This window comes from Canis lupus, chromosome 14 (assembly GCF_048164855.1).
Source record: "Canis lupus baileyi chromosome 14, mCanLup2.hap1, whole genome shotgun sequence".
NCBI lineage: Eukaryota > Metazoa > Chordata > Mammalia > Carnivora > Canidae > Canis > Canis lupus.
The window spans coordinates 23,020,495-23,040,083 of record NC_132851.1 but is presented as its reverse complement, the minus strand read 5'-3'; the positions used below and the strand labels follow the sequence as shown (position 1 = coordinate 23,040,083).

The 19,589-nt window shown below is 44.0% G+C and overlaps 1 long non-coding RNA gene across 2 annotated transcripts in view; it reads left to right on the top strand.

The window, feature by feature from the left end:
• Window positions 1-19,252, top strand: part of LOC140603392 (uncharacterized) — a 49,690-nt gene extending 30,438 nt beyond the window's left edge. The window contains exons 1-3 of one of the 2 annotated variants that reach the window (XR_012006371.1): window positions 1,557-1,762; window positions 16,511-16,703; window positions 17,494-19,252. This is a non-coding gene — a long non-coding RNA (uncharacterized lncRNA). Of the gene's footprint in view, window positions 1-1,556; window positions 1,763-16,510; window positions 16,704-17,493 lie in introns of those variants that run through there. The other variant, XR_012006370.1, reaches the window with a different exon arrangement.
• The last annotated feature ends 337 nt before the right edge of the window (window positions 19,253-19,589 follow it).

Below are 19,589 nucleotides of genomic sequence, written 5' to 3'. Positions count from 1 at the left end.
CCCTCTACACCTACTTTGTTGAAGGTTTTTATCATGAATGGATGTTGTACTTTGTCAAATGATTTTTCTGCATCTATTGAAATGATCATATGGTTCTTATCCTTTCTTTTATTAATGTGATGTATCATGTTCGTTGATTTGTGAATATTGAACCACCTTTACATCCCAGCAACAAATCCCACTTGATTGTAGTAAATGATCTTTTTAATGTACTGTCGCTAGTATTTTATTGAAAATTTTTGCATCTATGTTCATCAGGTTTATTGACACGTAGTTCTCTTTTTTGGTGATGCCTTTATTTGGTTTTGGTGTGAGGGTAATGCTGGCCTCATAAAATGAATTTGGAAGTTTTCTTTCCTTTTCTATAAAATAAAATCTTTTGACTATAGTCTGAGATGTTCCAGGGGACTCCTGGAAATCTTAAGGAATTTTATGAAACATTAGACTTATTTGGTATGTTAAACAGGAAGCATTGTCAAATAAGTGATACTAAACTTTGTTAAGATTATATTTTTGTAGGGACTTTTAAAGCAAGAGTTTTAAAAAAATGTATAAAATTCCTAGAAACCTGATATCCTTATTTGTTATTATCTTGAGTGTTGTATGTCACAGAAATAGCAAAATTTCCTTGCTGATTGCATTATAATGAATTCTAATAAAATCTTTAACCATGGCCATTTTTAAGTCTTATCCTTTGCGTTAGGATTTATACTGATACTCTTACAAATGTGTTTCTTATTCAGTGAGATGCATAGGAAAAAACTTAAAAAAAAAAGATTTCATTTATTTATTCATGAGAGACACACAGAGAGAGGCAGAGACATAGGCAGAGGGAGAAGCAGGTTCCCTGCAGGGAGCCCAAAGCAGGACTCCATCCCAGGACCCCGGGATCATGCCCTGAGGCAAAGGCAGACGCTCAACCACTGAGCCACCCAGGTGCCCTGAAAAAAACCTCTTGAGTGCAGGTTTCTGATAACCTTATGATCATAAAACTGAAGTAGGTAAGAATTTCCAAAACTAATGGAAAAACTGGATTCAAGCAAAACAACAATTAATAACATGGGACTGAATAAACTCAAAAGGAGAATAGTAATTTTTATGATTTTTTTTAATTTTTATTTTTTTATTCATGATAGACAGAGAGAGAGAGAGAGAGAGAGAGAGAGAGGCAGAGACACAGGCAGAGGGAGAAGCAGGCTCCATGCAGGGAGCCTGACACAGGACTGGATCCCGGGACTCCAGGATCGTGCCCTGGGCCAAAGGCAGGCGCCAAACTGCTGAGCCACCCAGGGATCCCCGACTTTTTGTTTAAAACATTGCTGGCTTTTTAACATGTCTTTTTCTAGATCTAAGTAAATATTTTCTCTTAAGCTAACTGACCTACAGCAATTTGGTAAATTATAGCATTATAAGCAGAATTGCAGTATTTATCCTTTCTTTCTACTTGAACCCTCTAGAATTAAAAGACTCAGTGAATATTCATGTATATATTATATACATATATATATAGTATTCTTATATTCTAATGGCAATGTATTTATTTACAGAATTTCAATAAGAATCCGTTCTTCATGTAACAGGATACCATTGGAAACATTGCTTATATTATCAAGGCTTTGACTTGAATGTTCCATTTGAGACCTGTACAGACTCAGATATGACCAGATAGATTTAAGGAACTAAGGTTGACTTTATGGAACCAATAAACCCCATGGAGATGTTGGCCTGATACCTTGCATACAGTTTCTAGCAGCTTAATCAGGTAAGTAAAGAAGGTCACTTCCTGGCAGGTGCAGGAAACTCAGGATATACCAGGGACATGGAGAAGAGAGGAATTCACCCAAATCCATAGGTACTATAGGGAAAGTCTGGCAGGTATTTGGTGCAAGTTTTGGTTGGGCTATTAAAAGTTCAATATAGGGGTACCTGGGTGACTCAGTTGGTTAAATGACCGACTTAATTTTGGCTCAGCTCATGATCTGAACCTTGTGAGATCTAGCCACTTGTTGGGGTCTATGCTTAGTGTGGATTCTGCTTAAGATTCCCTCTCTCTGCCTACCCCTCCCCCTGCTCGGTTGCTCACACACTCTCTTAAATAAATAAATAAATAAATAAATAAATAAATAAATAAAATCTTGCTTAAATTTATTTATTTATTTATTTTAGAGAGAGAGAGAGAGAGAGAGAGAGAGAGTTGGAGAGTGCAGGCGAGGGGTGGAGAGGCAGAAGCAGGGGGAGAGAGAGAATCTCAAGCAGATTCCAAGCCCGGCACAGAGCCCTATGTGGGGCTAGATCTCATGCTCAACAACTGAGCTACCCAGGTGCCCCAGTAAATAAAATCTTAAAAAAAAATAAAGGAACCTTTATGGCCAATCACTATTTTTGCTTTGCTTATGTAAATAATTAAGGCAAGGTGTTAAAAACTAGATTTACTTTGCAAACACATTAATTTGCCTATCTTTGTTAAAAATGAGGATGATTATAAAAGATAAAAATGTCTTGATAACATACCTGAGTAATTATTAGATTCTAATACTGTTTATTATAAATTAGAACAGATCCTGATTTCTTCTAGTGCCTATCACTCTCCAAATGAACACGTCTTATTTTCCTCCCGCCTGTATGTTGTATTCATTTAAGACCTAAAACTGCCCTTTTTTCCTGAATTCCTGCAAACTGAATATGAACGACTTGATATAAACTTCAGAGAAACCACAACAGCTCATGTGTAGATAGTCTCATGCCTATTGCTGTGTGGGATCTTCAAAGATCTTGAGGTATTTGAACTACAAACCAGGAAAATCTGTTGACTGTCATGCCTACTCTCACTGTATCTGATGATGCTTTGGGCTTGACATCTAGAATTCTTCTCCACTGGTTATCCTCAGGACTTAAAAACTGATTTATATTATGACCTAATCATTAACCATTGTTTTTCTTTTTTCCCCCATAGAAATGCCTCTTGTGTAATTCTGATTTCTTTCTTTCTTTTTTTTTTTTTTTAAAGATTTTATTTATTTATTCATGAGATACACAGAGAGAGGGAGAGGTACAGACATAGGCAGAGAGAGAAGCAGGCTTCATGTATGGAGCCTGACGTGGGACTCGATCCTGGAACTCCAGGAACACACCCTGGGCCAAAGGCAGGCGCTAAACCACTGAGCCAGCCAGGGATCCCCAATCCCTTATTTCTTGAAGCATAGGCCTAACTTTGAGAACACATTAGTATCCTGAAATGAGTTTAACTGAACTAACCTATGGTCAGGAGTAAGACTAGCTCCATGAGGGATGCCTGGGTGGCTCAGCAGTTGAGGATCTGCCTTTGGCTCAGGGTGTGATCCTGGAGTCCTGAGATCAAGTCCCACATTGGGCTCCTTGAATGGAGCCTGCTTCTTCTTCTGCCTATGTCTGTACCTCTCTCTCTGTGTGTCTCATGAATAAATGAATAAAATCTTAAAAGAAAAAAAAAAAAAGACTAGCTCCATGAGATGGAACAATTTTCTAGCTCAACTTTTAATATGTAGAACTTCCAGGGAAGTTCCAGGCAGGAGCCCAATTCTGTAGGGTCACAGGGCAGGCTGCCCCAAAATGTGCTCCTTTGGCATGAAGATTATTTTGAGTTAAAAGTAATAAAAACCCAACATATGCAAGAGAAGTGCTCTGCTTCCTCCCTGACTGCCTAAATTTACATTGGGAAGGAGAGCCTGCAAGGGGAAGACAAGTATAAAGTAGCACCCGCCCCCTTTGCCAAAAGCTCATCTGGATGATAGAACAACCTTGTTTTTCTGAACATCTCCTTTACCTCCTTGCTAACAAATTTTCTCCATTTGTGTCCTCAGGCCCCTTCCTTTTTCCTTAGCTCATGCAGGGTTCATATTGCCTCATTGTCTTTGGAATTCCTTGTTGGTGTGGATTCCCTTTCTGTATGCATATTCAATTTAATTTTTTCCTGCCCCCTCCCTTTTTTTTGAAGTTGAGGGCACATGGCTGGCTAAGTGCATAGAGTATGGGACTCTTTTTTTTTTAATTAATTTATTTATATGCGAGAGAGAGAGAGAGAGAGAGAGGTCACAAGCAGAAAGAGAAGGGCAAAGGGAGAAGCAGGTTCCCCACTGAGCAGGGAGCCTTAATGCTGGACTTAATCCCTGGGATCATGACCTGAGCTGAAAACAGATGCTTAACCAACTGAGCCACCTAGGCCCCTAAGTATGGGACTCTTGATTTTGTGGTCATGAGTTCAAGCCCCATGTTGGGCATAGAGCTTACTTTAAAGAGAATGTTATGTAAACGAATATATCCTTTTTAATAATTTATACTGGTTTGAGCTGCATTTTGACACTTGCTATCAAGAGTCCTGAAAAATATACCTTCTTCTGTCTTCTTATCTCCAGCCATGTTCTTGTAACTGTAACTTCCCCATTAGGGGAATTAAGAGGTTAATATAAGATGTAGAGATGGCAGTACCATTTCCCTATGTAAGATCTTTTGATGGCTCCCCAGAGCCTACTCAGAGGAGGCAAGCTCAAAAGTCTTAAGAGAACAGGGAGACAGTTTATATGAAGGAGGGAGGCCAGGTGGAAGACAATAGAAAGGGGTTCAGTGAGTGAGAAGTGCCTTGCCTCTAGCCATTATATTCAGAATGCAAACACTGTGCTCACCAAACAGAACACATCTAGAGGTTGGTTTTGGCCTCCTGGCTCTGGAATCTGCAATTTCTGGCCTATTTTGCGGGTTCAAGCTCCTGCAGACAGCCTAGGAGGCCTTCGTGACCATGCCTCTGACACTGGCTGAGACTCATTTCTAGTTGCTAGATGCTCTAAGATTGCTAAACTGGCGCTGGCCTCTTGCTCTTCACCATTCTGTGCTTTTGCTAATGTAACTTCTTTACCTGGAATCTTGGTCCACTCACTCTTTTTATCATCTCTTCATCTTTATCTTGCTAAATCCTATTTATTCTTTAATATTCACCTCAGGTGTTACCAGCTCCAGGGATTCTTCTCTTGGTGGGACAGGTGTGCTTCCTCTAGGCTCCCATAGTTGGCCTTACACCTCCTTGTCATTACGCCTGACAGATCTTGTTTGCTTACTCACAATGGTTCCTTCTCCTGTTTACTTGCCGGGAGAATCTGTCTCTCCCTACAGAGGCTGAGAAAACCTGACATTTTCTTTCTCAGCCTGCCTTGCAGCTAAGGTCTGGGATGTAATCTGTTCCTGCTGGCAGGGATTGGATAGAAAATCAACTAACTCAAGGGGGGACACCTGGGTGGCTCAGCTGTTGAGCGCCAGCCTTCGGCTCAGGGCGTGATCCTGGGGTTCCAGGTTTGAGTCCCACATCAATCTCCCTGCATGGAGCCTGCCTCTCTCTGCCTGTGCCTCTACCTCTCATTCTGTGTCTTTCATGAATAAATAAATAAAATCTTTAAAAAAAAAAAAAGAAAAAAGAAAGAAAGAAAGAAAATCAACTAAGGGATTCTTGGGAAAGATTTTCCTCCATGACAATAAAGGAGTAATGCAGAGAACACCCTGCCTTTCCATTTCTATTGTTGAATATAATTCTCTGAGAAGTGATGTTTGGAGCCCTAGCAGCCGTCTTGCAACTATGAGGGGAAAGCCAAGAGAATCACAGAGAGAGAGAAGCAAATCCCTTCCATCCCAGAGCTGCTGAACCACATTAGGAGCTTTCTCCCTCATCTTTTTTGTTATGTGAGGTATAGTAATAACCTCCTGTTGCCTAAGTCACATCTGGGGAGATATTCTGTTACTTTCAGGTGAATACATTCTAAATGATTCAACATATGTTCATGTTGCCTTTGTGCCTCCTCTTTCTGTAAGTTATTTGTGAGAAAGGATGATCTTATACTCACCTTTGTATCCCTGATGTCTAGCAGGGTCAGAACTCAACAAATGTTCATTGAAGTAGTGTTTATTTTATTTTTTTATAACTTTTCCATTAAGAGCTACAGTAAACAGTGTGTGCCAGACAATGTCTGTTCTATTCAGGAGATCGGCCTTCAGTGTTGGAGAGTGAGAAATATATCAGTGAATCTTATATGGGTAACCCCCTGGGGACTTATGGGAAGGTTCTGATACAAATGTTATGTCATCTCAGTGACTATTGCTATTCACATTGTTGATTCAGACCTATGAAAGCTTACTACAAAGCCCAGCATGTATGTCAGATGAAAGTGTGGTGTATTGACTGGAGAAGGAAAGGGGTAGTGGGTGCTTACAGCCCCCCTCTGTCATGCTACGCCTTCTCATCTCCTGCTATGGTCCCTGAGGCCCCTTTCTGACCCCATCCCTGGGTCAATGGGACAAAAATGATAGCTGCTTTCATAAACTCAAATCCATCAAACACTGTAGACTTCTCTTGGTCCTTAGTGGCTGCCTAAACTCTATTATTAAAAGTTGGAGGTTGCCCTTAGCTTCTTGGAGGTTTGTGAGATTCCATTTTTATTGAAGTGTGCAGAGCATTATACCAGCTTTAGCTAAAAATGGTGCAGCGAATCAAAAAGGCAGCTACTTTGGAGAATCCATTTGGCAACCCCAGTCCCTTAAGTACATACATTTAATTTTATGGTTTGTTACACAAATCAGTTGAACTTGTCATATCAGAGAAAGCCCATGTATTTTGGAAAGCCCTATAAATTAAGAGCAGACATTCTTATATGGGGCTTGTGCTATTTTGTTTTTATTAATAAGGGAGGAAGATCACTTTAGATTTTAGTATTGACTCATGGAGAAGCCATTCCCCTTTTCGCATGTTCACATCCCTGCTACCTTAAATCTAATCTCCTCAGATCTTCCTGACTGAAATTTAGATGGTAGAGTTAGATCTCCATGTGATCTAGAGTCTCAGCGTTTGTAGCCAGGAAAGTGACTTCTACAACGTGGTATTAGGGTGGTGGGTTTGTGTGTGGGGTGGGAAGGAGAGGCATAACATTATGCCTAAGTCATTAATGGTCATACCCAAGAGAAGCCCAATGTCTGAGTATATGTGGGGTGTATGTTTTCAAAGGAAAGGAGGTTAGATTACCTTTTCATTTTTTCATGGCCACGAGTTTGCATCTCTTTAGTTTCAGAAAAGTAAATATAAGTCTCTCAGCCTGGATGAATTGCAACGCATGGCCAAAAAACTACCCTATGTTCTGAAACTCTTGGCTGAGCTCTCATCACCTGTATGGCTTCCCTGAATCCTATCTCTCTTCTTCAAGGAAACAGCATTCTTGGAGGCCCCTCAGTTACATTCTGTTCTCCTGTATCCCTGGTAACACATGATGATACTTTTTGTTTTTCCTTTGATCAACAACACAACTTTGAGATTTTTACACTGTTCCTTTCATGTTATACCTCCTTTGTGGCCCAGACTATCCATTTATCCATCCATTCACGCACTCATCCAGCCACCCAAACACACACCCATCCATTGACCAATGCACCCATCTACCCATTCATGCACCCATCTACTCCACAAGTACCCATCCACTCAACTTCCATCCATCCATTTATCCAACTATCTATCTACCCACCCATCCACTTACCCATCCATCATTCATCCATCCATCCATCCATCCATCCATCCATCCATCCATCCAACAAGTATTTGTTAACCACATTCTATTTGCCAGCAGTTTTCTAGGAGCTGAGGATATAGTGGTGAACAAGCCAGGCATGTCCTTATTATCACAGAGTTTACATTGTATCTGGGGAATAATATTAACAAACACTAAATGTAACAACATCAGATGGTGAAAGTGCTGTGAAGAAAAATGTGGCAGCCATAAGAATGGGCCTCTCTGATCTCAGACTGCAGGGTGTGTAAGTGACCGAGAGAGACTCTGTATTCTGAAATCCCTCACTGTGTTTGACTAGGACCATGCTTCTCAGGGGCTGTTCCTCAGCAATAAGACTCAGTGAAGGAATCCTTGAGTTTGGATACTCTCTGGTGGTCTTGCTCAATTTTTCTTAGAAATGTACTGTGGCCTAGGACTTCTTACCCTCTCTCCCTCCTGTCTCCCCCCCGCCCCCGCACAGTCTCCTTCCTTCAGGCACACCTCTTCATGGCAGCCTACCAGCTCTCCCAGCCCATCCTACATCCCTTCTTTTACTGTCTCACACCTTCGCTCTGATAAAAGTTTGCATTTTGTTCTTCCATCTCAGCATCTCTTTCTTGGAGGACCTGGGCTAATGCTAATGCAGCCTGAAAGAAGAGGCTGTGACTTGGGGTTGGAGTGACTTTGGATAAGTGGCAGGAAAAGCCTCTCAGAAGAGGTGACATTTGTTTAGGAATTTGATTGGAAGGCAGGATGACCCACACAGACACCCGGAAGAGGTGTACTTGGGCAGAAAGAAGAAGAGCACATGTTGAGGCATAGAGACCAGGGTTTTTGAGAGGAGCAGTCCTTAAAACTGCTGGATGGGGAGGGAGGGCAAACCAGTCTCTGGATTCCCTTCAAACTCTCTTGCCTTTCAAGTGGCTCTAACTTTATCTACTTTCCATATTTGGCTTTCCCTAAGATTTCAGACGAACAAAGGCTTCCAGGGTTTAAAATATAAATACTCTGCAAATCACTGCTCTAGATGAACTCTGTGATCTCTGCCCTATTTTATACCTCTATCTATCAGTCCATTGTCCATGGAGAGAATAGGTAGGAGAAGAAACTACCTCTATTTGGAAGGCTAATTGTTCCGCAGAGATACTGGATTAGTACAGGGCAGGTGTGGATAAGGGGAGTTAGAGTCAGTGATTAAAGGGCTGGCTGGCTGGAGGCTGGTGCAGGGAGTAGGGAGTCCCTGCAGTTGGACAGCAGCCAGAGGACCGGCCTGTATCAAGTAGGCAGAGGCGGGCTGACAAACGACTGCCGTGTGTGCTAAGCCTGTGGAGATCATGGGGCGTAAAGGGTTGTCCTCCATGTGAGATGGAGAGGTGTTTGGAGAGGTGGCTGTACTCAAGGACTTTGGTTTCATTTGTAAACTATTAATATTACCCAGGAGAAAAGTGATAGAATTTACCTGTTGCCAGAGGGGTTAGTAACTGAATTTATAAAAATCTCCTGGCCCTACCTCAGTGGTAAAACCTTACTTTCTCCCCACAGAGTGTTCAGTAGAAAGGGAGACCAATAGCAGCAATGCAAAGAGTGAGCTGGAAATGAGCAGATTTCTTTTTTCACCAATCCTTAACGACTGTGTAGAGAAACCAGAGCCACTGATAGGAAAGTGGGTGTATATGCACTGAGGTGAAGATGTGTTCACCCAGTGAAGACGCAGGAATCTTTAAAGTGTGCTTTTGAATTAAATTTATTTAGTAATCAGAGGCTCGACTACAGTGGCTAAAACATCTAAGAATGTTTTGTCTTATGTAAAATAATTTTTGAGGTAAGTAGTGGGTGCTGCTAAGACAGCTCTACGAATTGTCAGACACCCGCACACCTTCTGTCTTTCTACTCTGCCACATGTACCTTCCATTCTTATAGTTCAAGATCGCTGCTAAGGCTCCTGCCATTGCATCTAAATTCCAGGCAGCAGGAAGGAGGAATGGAAAAAGGCTTGTTCTTTTCCTATTAAGAAGCCATTCAGCATATCACATACAACATTTCTGCTTATGTGTTGTCAGCTAGAACTTAGTTTCATAGGCACGCCTCACTGCAAGGGCGGTTGAGAAATGAGTGATAATGTTCTCAGTTTAAAATTTGGGTTTTGGTCTATAAGAAAGAGGAGGAGAGTGACTTTTGAGAAGCAACTCATTGTCTGAGTAACTTAGTGAGAAGTATACATAGCTGAAATGGGACACAGCATTCATTCATTCATTCATTGAATCATTTGCTTCCTCCTACACTACTTCAATAAATATTGCGTATTTGGGTGCTAGGGACCTGAGAATGAACTGTTTTTGCCTGCAGAGTACTCCCTAAGTGTGTTAGAGATAAGGGCAATGACATGTGAGAAGCGACCAGACAGATGGGTCTAGGTCCAGTGATAGCCAAAGCAAAAATTTTAGTTCTGGTTGGGCTGGGGAGCCTTGCAGAGAAGAGGACACATGAACGGGGAGTTGGAGAATGAGGAAGTCTCCAAGTGCAGATGGAGAAAAGGCATTCTGGGTGGGCGGACTGAGAAGTGTGGTGGAATCTGTAAAGTCCCATTGGTGTGAAATAGTATGACAGACCCATTTGGGAGCTGCAAGCATAGCCAGAGAAAGCTAAAGAGATGGGCAATGAAGCCCTTTGGTGTCTGCTAAAGACTTTGGAAAGATGCTTGTCTATTCTAGTCTGTCTGATTTCAATGAAGAATTGAAGGCAGTCGAAGGCATTTGGACTTTATCTTGTAGGTAACAGGGAGCCCACTAGTGGGTTTTGGCCGATGGAATGTGGGCTGAGGTAAGTGTGTCAGTTCTGAGCCTTAGGAGACACCATTGTTTCTACTCGCCCCTCTGGAAACTTCCACCGTGGGAAGAATATACCTCGGTTCTTGGGGTTCCTTCAGCTTGGGCTCCAGACTGAGATGTATGAGGCAGACCTGCACTTGATCCACAGGTTGACAAAGAACTAACCCAGCCACCTCATAAAGCAACAAACAAATGCTTATTTTGTTCACCTCACAGATTGGTGATTGTTAGGCAGGAGCACTGCAGTAGAAGCTTGCTAATATACCTGGTGATTAGATTCCTATCATGTCACACTGTGCTTGCTAGATGGGTCGGTTTGGCCAAGCCTACCTGTTTGGTAGACTAGATAGCTTCATAGCACATGTGAGGGAAATACCACACAAAAGGGGTATTCCCCAACCCAGGGGTGTGAGGCTCATCTGGATGGAAGAGCTTGACACCCAGGTGACTGCCAGTGTTGGTTTAGCTCAGGACTTCTCGACCTCCATTATACTGACATTTTGTTGTGGGGGGGCTGTCCCATGCATAGGAGTTTAGAAACATCTCTGGAGTTTACCCACTAGATGCTGGCGACACTGCTCTCTCCAGTTTGCAACCACCAAAAATGTCTCCAGGCATTGTCCAAAATCACTCCCTGTTGGGAACCATTAGTTTAGCTGACCTGGATTCAGTTTTTTGGTAAGGCAAGAACAGAAATTTATAACTAATGACATTATTTATTGAACACTTACTGAATTTGAGGCTTCTTGTTAAATACTTTTAGCAATTGAGCCAATTTGGAAAGTATATTAGTTTGTATTACTATCGCCATTCCAAAGTACCACAGACTGGGTGACTTAAATAACAGAAATTTATTGTCTCATTGTTCTGGAGGCTGGAAGTTTGAGATCATGGTGTCATCAGGGTGAGTTTCTTCTGAGATCTCTCTCTCTGGCTTGGAGATGGCTGTCTCCTCAGATTGTCTTTCCTCTGTATGTTGTCTGTACCCTAAGCTCCTCTTTAAGGACTCTGGTGACACTGAATTACCCTAACAATCTGATTTTAACTTAATTACCTCTTTAAAAGCCAGTTCTCTAAATATAGTCACATTTTGAGGTGCTGGCAGTCAGGAGTTCAACAAATGAATTTGTGGGAAACATAATTCAGCCATAACAGAAAGCCTACAAGGGAGGATACACAGAGGTGGGGGAAACTCTTGTTTCAGGAACACATTTACTGGGTAGAAGAGCAATTTCAACTCTAGAATCTATGCTTTTGATCATACTCCATACTGTGTCCCCAAGAAATTGGTTCTGAGAAGAGACAGGAAGGGAGACACCATATAAGTACATGCAATGTATTCTCTGTGTGTTATAGTAGGAAAAAAAGGATAGGCTTGTTCAGATGTGATGTTCACTCCCCTTACATATCTGTGCATGAGAAGAACTTCCTCCAATAGTCACATTGTTTCCCTGGTTTCCCTGGTCACGTCAGAAAAGCTATACAGATTGTAGGAAGTACTCAAGCCTCTGCTGGGCTGGACCACTCAATCCTACTCAAGGAAAAATGTATTTCTGGACCCTGTGCTCTTTGACGATTGAATTAAAAAGCCTTAAAAATGTCTACCTGCTAGTCTAGCAATTCCATTCCTTGGAATTTATCTTTAGGAAGGAAGCAAATATGTGTATGAAGATTTATGCATAAGATATTTGATTTTAGCATGATTTGCAAGAGCAAACATTGGATAGATATTGGATAAATAAATTACAGCATGTCCATATGGTGGAATGTTCAACTCATAGATGAATATTTTCCTCCAAGGGAAAAACCTTCATGATATATTATTCTTTGAAGAAAAAATATTTGGATACCATATAGAGTATGTTCCGAATTTTTGAAATTGTGTACGGTATGTCCTCATGACCCTGAACAAGGAGGTACTTCTAGAATCTAGCAGAGATGAATTGTAGTCTTGGTTTTCTGCTGTCCTGCCAAACCTGTTCTGTGCCCAGTTCTGAAAACTGGAGCAAGTCCTAGGGCTTCTTTTGTCACTCTTATCCAAGAAAAAGTCATCTACTCACTACAGTCACAAAAACCCAGTCTCTACTAATTAGTATGTCCGCTCCATGGAACAGCTCAGATTCTCCAATCTTCACTGAAAATGAATATTTCTTCCCTTTCCTTCTTCAACTGTGTCAGGCTGGCGCCTGTAGTGAGAAGGGGGGGTGGGGCTGTTGTGTCTCTTTCTCTTCACTGGGTGCTTTGGTTCTCTCCCCATTCCGTCCAACACGTCCTCTGGTTCCTCCAGAACTGGGAAGAGGGAGAGGGAAAGAAAGAGGCAGGAAAAGGCTCACCTGACTGGTGTTATTCTAGCCACCTGGGTTTTCTCATGCCTTCCTTCATGGGTCCTTTGCAGCTGGTCCCTTCCTGTTCCTGGTGGGCACCTGCGGTTTGCTTGACCGGGAGCTTATGTCTCTTCTGGTGGCTGCTGCACGACTTCTCCCTCCCCTGCTGCCCCAGCATCTGGCCAGTTCTGGTTCTTGGAAACCTTCATACATCCTTTGTCCTGATGACTTGGGGAAAGTGAGCCACCTTCAATATAACCTCTCCTTACTCCACCCTCAGGGCTGCTAGTCAGCCACAGTCACTGGCCCTTTGGATCCCTCAACGTGATTGGAATATCAGTCAACTGAGTTCTGCATGTTCCAGGGACTATGCATTGAGCCTTCTTCTAAGAGGTCTCACTGAAGCCCCGGTGCCTTGGACAGAGCCCCCACAGGGAGGGTGGGAATCTAGACACTGACGGTTCTCTTCTCAAATCCTTACCTGACACCAACCCCCACCTCTGCCTCTCCAACTTCTTTAAGGTTCTAGAGGTGGGTAGATTGGGCTTTTTTTTTTTTTTTTTTTAAAGTAAACTCTAACCCGAAGATGAGGCTCAAACTCAAAACCCCAAGATCAAGAGACATATGCTCTACCAAGTGAGCCAACCAGGTGCCCCTGGATTGGGATTTTAAAACCTGACTAAATCAAGTCATCTTATCCTGTGTTCTGGTGGTCTTACTTCTCACTTTGAAATGGGAAGCAGTTGGCTCTTGTCTTGGAGTATCAGCTGATACTGAAATGGAAGGAACCTGTTCTCAACATTCTGTTTTGCACAAAGAGAATAAAGAGGCAGCCAGCATGCACGTCAGTCTTGCAGAGGCATGTCGGGGAGAGAGGATGGGGGTCTGGATAGAAAGATTGTCAGGGTCCCTTCCAATCCAGAGATTGTATGGCAGGCAGGCAGGGAATATGAGAAAGTATCATTATGTTCCCTGACTGTGATGTTGGAGAGACAAGACATGAAGCATGATAGCGGTGGGCCATCGAAAATGTTCTTAATGGTAATAAACTCAATAACATTAAGTGTGAATAACCAAGTGCTGAGTGTACAGGACAAGCTTTATGTCTTAGAGAATGGAGGTGAGTCAGCTCACTGCTGCAGAGGGTGTCTGAGAAGAGGTAGGTGGAAACTGAGTTTGGCAGTCAGCAAGGGGAGACATGCCCCACCTAAGCCTCCATGGCCTCTCTTCTCAGGCTTTGTACTTACTTGTTCTCCCAAATGCCACCCTGCCAGGAAGTCGTTCCTTATCCCTGTAGCTGGAGGTAAACAAGGCATCTCTTGTCACCATTGCATTTTGTTTCTACTCTTGTTTGCCCTGGCCCATGGCAGGTAACACACACACACAAACACACACACACACATAAACACACGTTATTATGATGTCCCCAGGCACTCAGTGAGCCTTTGGCTGGGTCAGAATTAGGGCTGAATTCCTGTTTTTTTTTTCCTTTATTTTTTTTGAAGATTTTATTTATTTATTTATTTATTTATTTATTTATTTATTTATGAGAAACACAGAGACAGAGACATAGGAAGAGGGAGGAGAAGCAGGCTCTATGCAGAGAGCTCGATGCGGGACTTGATCCCAGGACTCCGGGGATCACACCCTGAGCCAAAGGCAGATGCTCAACCGCTGAGACACCCAGGCATCCCTGGGTTCCTGGGTTTTGGCTCTCCAGCCCCTCCTCCCAGGTGTTTCCAGAAGCCTGGAAAGTACTTCGCTGGATATTCCAACCCTCCTGGCATTTGTGATTAGGGATGTGTGCCCAAATCCATTTTGTGTGTTTCCAACTCAGAGCCTCCTGGAAGGGAGGTGCTCCCCAGAGACATGGCAGGCAACTGCAGAAAGCTGCAGTCCCAGCGTTGGTCCTGCTGAGGAGGGCCCAGCCCCCCTCCCGTCTGTGTCTCTTCACTGAGCGGTTGGCCTGCGTTTCCAGCAGGCCTGGGCTCGGCGCTGGGCATGCTGATGGACTCCTGGGGTGGCTCTACTCTATGGGAGCAAGGGACAGGCCTGGCCCTGGAGAGGGGTAATGATGGCCCAGTTGGTGCATCCGGGTTAGCAGTAGGCGTGGCCACCACCAGGCCCGCAGAGCTACTACACAGGGCGGCTGGAGAGCCTTCTGATTCTGCTCCAACTTTGCTCAACTGCCACCTCCCTTAGGGAGAGTTCCCTGCTCCACAGGCTGAGTTAGATGCTCCTGTGTGTACCGGAGCCACCGCACTCAGCCCTCGACTGTGGGAGCCCTCCGCCAAGCGTGTCTTTGGAGGGCCAGGCCCATGCATTTATCATCCCACTGTGGGTGCTGCATTGGCGTCAGAGCTGGGTTTCCTGTAGGAATTTACACCTGGTTCTACCTGCTCACCATCCTTCTCTCCCCTTTCGTCACAGTGAGTCTCAGAAGACTGAGTAGTTTCTTCTGAAAACACCACCCTCTTAACACCGGGAGGGCAGCCCTGCTGGGGAGTGGAGGAAGACGGGGTGGCCATGATTCTAGCCAGTGTTCCAGTACAAAGGACAACTAGAAGAAGGTCTAGAACAGTGCAGACTGATGGAAAAATAATGTGAAAAAAAGGACAAAGAAACAGTGAAATCTAATAATATATTTTATTTAACCCAAGATATCCAAAATATCATTTTCACATGCAATCAGTACAAACCATTATGAATGAGATAGTTCTTTTTTTCTGTACTAAGCCTTCAAAACCTGATATGTATTTTATAGTCAGTGCATCTCAATCTGGACACTCAATTTTCATCAAAAATACTTGATGTGTATTTCAATTTCATAAAATTTGCCGTTGAAAAAAACTGACCTATCCACCCACGTCCTTCCAAACATAAAGTTTTCCAATAACTGAATTAAGTATCTGTTTTTAAATTTAGATGAGTTTAAATAAAATACAAATTCAGTCACGCTGGCCACTTCTCAAGTGTACTCGTTGAGTCCCATGCAGTTTCTAGAAGGAGGGCTGGGAGGGAAGAGAAGACGTGACTGAATCAGGGGAAGAAAGCCCAGTGGCTCTCAAGGGTGGTGGCAGCTTCAAGCCAAATATACAGCAGCTTCTCCAAATATACATTGCGCTCATTTTCCTTAAGACTTTTGGGGCTGAAGGCAGATGGCAGTCATGGTGGGAGGCTCAGCTCACTTCCAGGACAGTCTTCAGTGGGGTGAAACTTGTCTGCATTTTCTGCAGCATCATTAAACTTGGACGGTGGTTTCCTGCTGGGGGGCCATGGAGGACTGAAATTCTGGGGAGAGGCTCCTAGGTACCCCCCACCACTGAGAGGGGTGAGGGAGCTGCGGAGGGCCCTGGAGCTGACGGAGGGATCAGCTGCTCCCCCTACCGAGAGCCACAGGACCTGCCTGGCTGCAGCCACCAGAGAGTTAACAGGGGCTGAGGCTGCCTTTTGTAGACTTGCCCTTCACATGCTGGAGGCGGTCAGTGATCCTGTGGGCTGGAGGACTGTTGGCAGGGGTCAAAGAAAGACTGGATCTTTTTGGGGTTATCAAGCCTCGGAACACAGAGGCCTTGACTTTGGAAGCATAGAAATGTTAGTGCAGAAATGCATCTTAGAATACAAAGGTAACATGGGTACCTGGCTGGCTCAGTCCGTAGAGCATGCAACTCCTGATCTCAGGGTCCTGAGTTCAAGCCCCAGGTAGGATGTACAGCTTACTTGAAAAAAAAAAAAAAAGAACAGGCGAGTAAGATAGTTTAATAAAGTTCTGTGGTCTCCAAACTCAAAAATTGTTTTTCTCTAGACTTTACTAGCTGGTGTCAGGTGTGACAGACACATCCCTGGAAAATTCAGCTAGGAGCTGGGTTCCGTTCTCGGCAAATGGGTTGAGAGACCTCTGGCCAACCCAGTGGATATCCAGGCTAGCGGAGGAGCGCTGAAGGAGATGAAAAAAGTCTTCACTCTCAAGGAATCTGCATCCAGGGGGAAGACAGAGGGTAAACTGCTAATCAAAAACGTAATGCAATTGCAAGGGGTAGTGGGCAGGGGGATGGGGTGACTGGGTGACAGGTACTGAGGGGGGCACTTGATGGCATGAGCACTGGGTGTTATACTATATGTTGGCATTGAACTCCAATAAAAAATATGCATATAAAAAATGTAATGCAGAGCATGATGTCTAGTGGCAGATTTCCTTCGGGTCCAAAGGAGGGTTCAGCAAAGAACAGCCCACAGGCCAAATCCAGCCCAAGGCCCATATTTTGTAAGTGAAAAAGGCTGGTCCCTCAGCAGGCTGGTTTGTTTGTGTTGTCGGCGTCTGCTTTTGCCCCCTAACGGCAGAGCTGAGTACTTGCAGAGAGTGAATGGCCCTCAAAGCCTCAAGTACCTACATACTATCTGGCCCTTGAGAGAAAAAAGTTTTCAGGCCCCTGGTCTAAGGCAGGGGACAGCTATTTTCAATAGAGAAGCATGTTGGATCGGCTTCTGGGAATAAAGAGCCGAAGAAAGGGAATTCTGGCCACAGGCCCGGTGACCTGATTCCAGGACAGAGGAGCGGGCCAGGCTCCCAGCCTGGGTTCTTCAAGCCTGTCCTTACTCCTGAGCAGAAAGGAATTCAATCAATTTTTCCACACCTTGTAGAAAGAGAAAGAGAGAGGATGAGTGAGCCGAAGTTTGTAAAGGCTTTGAGAGTAATATGAAAAAAAGCATCCATTAATCAAAAGATATTATTTCTATTTTATTGTTAAGTGGATGCTAATTTTCTTTTTTTCTTTTTTTTCTTTGCAGTCCCGGCTGCCAGCTTCCTCCTTCCTGTTGTTCTGCCTTGGAAAACCAAACCAAACCAAACAAAAAACTAGGCATTACCACCACAGACCGCAAAGGCATTTACTTTAAGAAACGTGTTTTCATTCTTTTTCAAGATCCAAATAGGTGCAAGTAGGCTTAGATAGATTCCACAAGGTCCAGACTTCAAAAGGTTTAAAGGGTGTGGGAAGAAATGCCTCCCTCCTATTTCTTGTAAAGATTTTATTTATTTATTTGAGAGAGAGAGAGAGAATGAGCAGGAGGGAGGGGCAGAAGGAGAAGCAGACTCCTCGCTGAGCAGGGAACCCCATGAGGGACTTGACCCCTCTGTTGACGAAAGGGAAGAAAAAACCCGATGAACTCCTTGCTGAGCAGGGAACCCCATGAGGGACTTAACCCCTCTGTTGCTGAAAGGGGAGAAAAAAATCCAGAGAAGAAATGTGATTGGTGTGGAGGATACTCCTTAGGCCAATGATCAGTGGACTCCTCGCTGAGCAGGGAACCCCATGAGGGACTTGATCCCCTGGGATCATGACCCAAGGCAGGTGCTTAATTAACTGAGCTACTTGGTTGCCCACCTCCCTCCTATTTTTGAGGCTCTCTGTTCCTCAGTTTGGAGGCGGCAAATGGCACCAATCTCTTGTAGTGTGTATCCTTCTTGAGATATTTTAAGCAGGAGGAAATATTGACACACACACATATTTTTTTCTTCCTTTCAACACAAATGATTATCTCCTATATATACACCATTTTGCAAATTGCTTTCCCCCCCTCGTTAATGCCTTTTGGTAAGTGTTTCACATCACTACACACAGAACTCCCCCCTTCTCTTCTTTGTGGTGTAGTGTCCCATCACATAGAGGTGCCACTCTGTATGGAAGTGTTTTAGTGGCACCTAGGGCTGTTGCTCTACCCTGGTGGCATCGCTGGGCTCAGGGGACAGGGTCGATAACAGTGCCTGGGTAGAGGTTCATCCTACTGATGGCTTGAAAGATGGCCCCTCCTTAGTCCTCCGCAGGCCAGGCAAGGGGGTGAGGGGCATTTCATTCCAGCAATCATGTCACAGCGTCCTTCTGCCTGCTTTGGCCACCTGTGGGATTAACCCTGTCCTTGTGATTGCCTTGCCTCAGGCTGCTGTGGGAAAAGCACGTATTCCAACTGGAAATCGAAGTCAAGATTATTCTGATATAGTTGGATCAGGTGGTGGCGGTGGCGTTTGGCAGGCGTATTAGTCATGGCTTTTTATTGAAAGTTATAAATACCAATCTCAAACTGGCTTAAGCAAAAAGGAGGATTTGTGGACTCACACAGGCAAACAAGGCGATTGGGGAGTTGTGGCAGACACCCAGTTTCCTACCTGATGTACATTCTCTCCATGTTCTCGGTGTGCCCAACTAAAAGCGCTCAGCTCTTGAGGCTCCCTTGCAGCTAGGGTGGTCACGTGACCCTTCTCTGATGGAAGTAGGCATGCACAGGTTGGCCCATCTGAGAATCCTCACACTTAGCTGGCGTATGCTTTTTTGTCCTTTTTGCCTGGAATGTGGATATGACACCCAGAGATGCAGGAATCATCCTGGAAGATGAGAAGGAGAGTCAAGTGATGAGTCAAGTCAAGTCAAAATGGTAGGAGAGGGCTGGGTCTCTGCGGTCACCATGGAACCTGCATACCAGATCTCTCCTGTCAGCCTTTCAATCAGATGCCACCTGAGAAAAATAAACTCCCCTTTGGGTCGGTCCTGGAGTTGGGCTCTTATTACATGCAGTTCAACCCAGGCCAGCTCTGATTCTGTGCATCTGGAGTCTAGGATTTCATAGTGTCAGGTTTCTCTATCTCTCTAGTTCATTCTCCCAGAATCCTCAATGGGGCAAGGGACATGACACCAGTAGCTCTGGAATGCACTGTGAAGGCTTCCGATCCAGGAGAAAGAGGGAGCTAACCCCTCTGTTGCCAAAAGGGAAGAAAAAATATCCAGAGAAGAAATGTGATTGGTGTGGAGGATACACGTTAGGCCAATGACCATGGACAAGGGGTTGAAGTAATATGGCTGACCAGGTCTGTGCCACCTAAGCTTATCTGG